General features: G+C 51.9%; 1 long non-coding RNA gene across 1 annotated transcript; it reads right to left on the reverse strand.

The window, feature by feature from the left end:
• Positions 1–244: 244 nt before the first annotated feature.
• On the reverse strand, positions 245–5,164 carry LOC128085986 (uncharacterized). Its single transcript, XR_008209190.1, has 3 exons — positions 5,120–5,164; positions 4,331–4,426; positions 245–333 (listed from the first exon to the last, which is right to left on the reverse strand). It is a non-coding gene; the product is annotated as an uncharacterized LOC128085986 (long non-coding RNA).
• Between the last annotated feature and the right edge of the window lie 337 nt (positions 5,165–5,501).

The raw sequence follows: 5,501 nt of genomic DNA on the forward strand, positions 1-5,501 counted from the left end.
GTATCCTGTGGTGTAATTCATTTGGGTCAGGATCTGTCTGCTGTATTTCATGGCACCACAATGGAGGCTGGCATGGGACATGAACAACCCCTGGGAACCCTCTGTTCCAGCAGGGCTGTCACTGGAGAAGTGACACACGGTGCTGTCATCAGCTGTGCCTCTCAGCTGTCAGCCATTGCTTGGGGATGCCTTGCACTTCCACGTACCTTGCACAGCAAGAGCCTCTTCTACGACATGGTCCAACCCGGTAATATGGTGGCCGACACAGCCCAGGAAAGCAGATTCCCCTTCGAAATGTACAAGCACGGATAGGGCTGGAAAAGGAGGGCTCACCTGCACAGTGGGGAAAAAGAAAGGAATTGACAGAGCAAGTGAGCAGAAGTGGATGCACATTCTCTATGCTCTCCAGTTCCTCTCCCCTAATCAGATCACAAGGACCCCCACTGCTCTCTGCTCCCTGGCCCAGGGCTCCCGCTCTGCCCAGCACAGCGCTGCTGCTGATGGCAGCTCCTGGGCTCCAGGCTGTGTCCTGTGTCCCTGCACTGCCCTGGGCTCCATGGAGCACAGCCCCATCCCCTTGCACCTCCTGTAGGATTTGTGGTCGTGCCGTACCCCTGAGCCGCCCCTGCTCTGAACTGAGCAGCCCCAGCTCTCACAGCCTCTTTACCCAGCACCGCTGCTGCAGGCCCTGCTGCACCTTGGAGGCCCTGTGCTGGGCTCTCCACACTTGAATACAAGGAAAGGATCAGCTCTGCTGTTTGCTGCTGAGGCTTTGCCCACTGCAGCCAAGGTTACCGCTAGCTCTCTTAGCACTGAGGGCTCATTGCTCACTCATGCCCCATTTGGTGCCCACCAGGACCCCCAGCTCCTTTCCTGCAGAGCAGAGCCGCTTCCCGCTGGTGCCCGCAGCACTTCCTGGTGCTGGGGTTGTTCCTCCCCAGCTGCAGGACTCAGCACTTCCCCTTGCTGAATTGCACGGGCTTCCTGGCAGCTCACTGTCCAGCCTGTCCAAGTCACATCTCACCTGCAACGCCCTGCAGCACCACAAAGAGCACAGCCAGCAGCAGGTAAAGGATCCTCATGGCCACGGCCGGGATGCGAAATGCTGATCTGCAAGGAACTGACACAACAACACAAAAGGACGTGGAATGCTTTTCTGCTGACTGAGAGATGAGCAACAGCTTATAGTGTGCCCCAAATGGCCCCCACCAAAATCTTATACCGTACAGTGAACACAAATAAACTTTCAGGTGTTCAAATGACTGATGTATCTTGAGGCAAGCACGCCTACCATCTCCTCTTCTTTGAGTTTGCAAGACTTCTGAGACTAGAAGCTCTTAAAGTCCCTTTCATCCCCTATTGTTCCAAAATTCTATCTTTGATTTTATGAATATTGGTCTTCTTCCATTGAGAATTTTCATTCAGCTTCCATATGGTACATGACATGCTACTCTGAAACCAACACCAACTGCTGAACCATTCACCTTCAGCCTGCCGTGGCATTCAGAGACCAAGACAAGTGTCACTGTTCTCCAAGTTGGAGAAGGACACCACTGTCTCTTGAGCAGCAGTGAAAGCCTGACCTCAACCATAAGGGAATTGGAATTCTGGTCAGCTGTGGAGGAAAAAGGCAGGTTGGAGCACTGAGTGCTGTGCAGATGGCAGCCTCTGTAGGCGGCTGGGCAGTTCCAGGCTGCAAAGAGCTCGGTGTCTCCCAGTGCCCATGGACTGAATCGCAATGAAAGCAAAGAAGTGGATAAAGGCAAGGAGCAGAGGGCACCTGTCCAGAAGCAGCCACAGGAGGGATTACCCACTGAGGAGGAGGAGGAGCACCGCCGCCTTCTGTCTCTCTTCTCCGGCAGGATCCCCAGCCCCAAACACTCCTCTTTATGTGAAGATTGAGGGCTCTGGCAGAGCAGCCACTGGCCAATGAAAGAGGGCTTTTGCTTCCCAATTGGTGCTGCATTTTGCTGCCTTCCAATGAGGCTGCACTTTGGACGGCTTGACCACAAATCCCCAGGTCTTGGTGCAATCCCTCTCAGAGCATTCCGCTTCCTGCGAGAGACGTTAGGCCACAGGGCTATGTGAAATACCTGGAAACAGGCACAGACTGCTGCTCAGGTCCCACTTCTGCCTTCAGGATGAAGTTTTACTCTCGGGGCTGCAACAGCATCTTGGCCATCATTGGCCTGCATAATGCTTTGGCATTTACTGCCATCCTTCGTGTTGTCTTTTCTCCATGTCAAGAGAAGAATGAGTATGACTCCATAGAGCTTTATAGGGACCCCATAACAGCTCCATCATGACCCCACTGAGGTCCATAGTGACCTACCCTACTATCCAACCCCTATGATTCTGTGATTCTGTGACTCTGATTCTGTGATTGCTTGCCTTTCAGCTTCTTAATTATACTGACATTAAATTAGTGCTTAGCAGTGTATGAAATAATAACATGGACACATGCAATCTGTCATGCAAAATTTTAGAAGAAATTACATTTTCATCTCTTTTTCCTCTTTGGGATACTCCTGATTATTTTTTTTCCATGATTATTTTTTTCCTCTTTCAGTGCCCTTTCTGATGTCAGCATTCACTTGGTCCTTCACGGGTTGTGCAGACCCAGAGGATAAGCTGCACACCTGCCAACCTCTCATTTATGTCCCAGGTTACTACAGAATCATCGATATCCAGTCTAAATGTACTCTCTTTCAGTTTAAAGTCATTTTCCCTCGTCCTCTCACTACATGCCTTTACAAGAAGTCCCTCCCCAGCATTCCTGTAGGCCCCCAGTATGTACAGGAATGCCCCCATGAGGCCCCTTGGATTCTTCTCTTCTCCAGGCTGAAGATCCCCAGCTCTCTCATCCTGTTCCGTAGGAGAGGTGCTCCAGCCCTCTGGTCATCTCTGTGGCGCTCCTCTGCACCTGCTCCAACAGCTCCATGTCCTTCTGGTGTTGTAGGCCTCACAACACGATACCGTACTCTATTTGGGACCTCACAGAGCAGAGTAGAGCCTGTTGCTGCCTGTGGTGCAAGGAGATCAAGGAAAAATCCCCTTCTTCCCCAACAAACACAGCCAAGGTTCTATCACAGAAATGCCAGTGTAGACATTTTATTGAAGCAAGGAAGAAATATTTATGATTTCACAGTGCTGATATCTGCTTCAAAGCGAGGGAAGTAATGAATGCCTTTTTTTTCTTTTTCTTTCTTTTTTTGCAGCAGGGTTTGGTGCCAGCAGGTGTGATGGGGCTGGAGTGCAGAGATGGCATTTGGTAGATGCAGGAAGGATTTCCCAGGAGAAGCCAGGGAATCGTCAGGTCCACCTGCCCCTGCATGATAACAATAGAGAGCCTTTCCTTGCCCACCAGCAGGTATCCTGTGGTGTAATTCATTTGGGTCAGGGTCTGTCTGCTGTATTTCATGGCACCACAATGGAGGCTGCCATGGGACATGAACAACCCCTGGGAACCCTCTGTTCCAGCAGGGCTGTCACTGGAGAAGTGACACACGGTGCTGTCATCAGCTGTGCCTCTCAGCTGTCAGCCATTGCTTGGGGATGCCTTGCACTTCCACGTACCTTACACAGCAAGAGCCTCTTCCACCACATGATCCAACCCGGTAATATGGTGACCGACATCGCCCAGGAAAGCAGATTCCCCTTCGATGTCTACAAGAATTAATAGGGCTGGAAAAGGAAGGCTCACCTGCACAGTGGGAAAAAAGAAAGGAATTGACAGAGCAAGTGAGCAGAAGTGGATGCACATTCTCTATGCTCTCCAGTTCCTCTCCCCTAATCAGATCACAAGGACCCCCACCGCTCTCTGCTCCCTGGCCCAGGGCTCCTGCTCTGTCCAGCACAGCGCTGCTGCTGATGGCAGCTCCTGGGCTACAGGCACCTCCTGTAGGATTTGTGGTCATGCCGTACCCCTGAGCTGCCCCTGCTCTGAACTGAGCAGCCCCAGCTCTCACAGCCTCTTTACCCAGCACCGCTGCTGCAGGCCCTGCTGCACCTTGGAGGCACTGTGCTGGGCTCTCCACACTTGAATACAAGGATTGTTCTGCTGCTTGCTGCTGAGGCTTTGCCCACTGCAGCCAAGATTACCACTGGCTCTCTTAGCACTGAGGGCTCATTGCTCACTCATGCCCCATTTGGTGCCCACCAGGACCCCCAGCTCCTTTCCTGCAGAGCAGAGCCGCTTCCCGCTGGTGCCCGCAGCACTTCCTGATGCTGGGGTTGTTCCTCCCCAGCTGCAGGACTCAGCTCTTCCCCTTGCTGAATTGCACGGGCTTCCTGGCAGCTCACTGTCCAGCCTGTCCAAGTCACATCTCACCTGCAACGCCCTGCAGCACCACAAAGAGCACAGCCAGCAGCAGGTAAAGGATCCTCATGGCCACGGCCGGGATGCGAAATCCTGATCTGCAAGGAACTGACACAACAACACAAAAGGACGTGGAATGCTTTTCTGCTGACTGAGAGATGAGCAACAGCTTATAGTGTGCCCCAAATGGCCCCCACCAAAATCTTATACAGTACAGTGAACTGAAAAGAAACTGCAAATATTCAAATAGTCCATAAATATATCTTGAGGCAAGCACGCCTACCATCTCCTCTTCTTTGAGTTTGCAAGACTTCTGAGACTAGAAGCTCTTAAAGTTCCTTTCAACCCTATTGTTCCAAAATTCTACCTTTGATTTTATGAATATTGGTCTTCTTGCATTGAGAATTTTCATTCAGCTTCCATATGGTACATGACATGCTACTCTGAAACCAACACCAACTGCTGAACCATTCACCTTCAGCCTGCCGTGGCATTCAGAGACCAAGACAAGTGTCACTGTTCTCCAAGTTGGAGAAGGACACCACTGTCTCTTGAGCAGCAGTGAAAGCCTGACCTCAACCATAAGGGAATTGGAATTCTGGTCTGCTGTGGAGGAAAAAGGCAGGTTGGAGCACTGAGTGCTGTGCAGATGGCAGCCTCTGTAGGCGGCTGGGCAGTTCCAGGCTGCAAAGAGCTCGGTGTCTCCCAGTGCCCATGGACTGAATCGCAATGAAAGCAAAGAAGTGGATAAAGGCAAGGAGCAGAGGGCACCTGTCCAGAAGCAGCCACAGGAGGGATTACCCACTGAGGAGGAGGAGGAGCACCGCCGCCTTCTGTCTGTCTTCTCCGGCAGGATCCCCAGCCCCAAACTCTCCTCTTTATGTGAAGATTGAGGGCTCTGGCAGAGCAGCCACTGGCCAATGAAAGAGGGCTTTTGCTTCCCAATTGGTGCTGCATTTTGCTGCCTTCCAATGAGGCTGCACTTTGGACGGCTTGACCACAAATCCCCAGGTCTTGGTGCAATCCCTCTCAGAGCATCCCGCTTCCTGCGAGAGACGTTAGGCCACAGGGCTATGTGAAATACCTGGAAACAGGCACAGACTGCTGCTCAGGTCCCACTTCTGCCTTCAGGATGAAGTTTTACTCTCAGGGCTGCAACAGCATCTTGGCCTGCATAATGCTT

The sequence above is a fragment of the Tympanuchus pallidicinctus genome, unplaced genomic scaffold (assembly GCF_026119805.1).
Source record: "Tympanuchus pallidicinctus isolate F22 unplaced genomic scaffold, pur_lepc_1.0 scaffold1, whole genome shotgun sequence".
In the NCBI taxonomy this organism is placed as follows: Eukaryota; Metazoa; Chordata; class Aves; order Galliformes; family Phasianidae; genus Tympanuchus; species Tympanuchus pallidicinctus.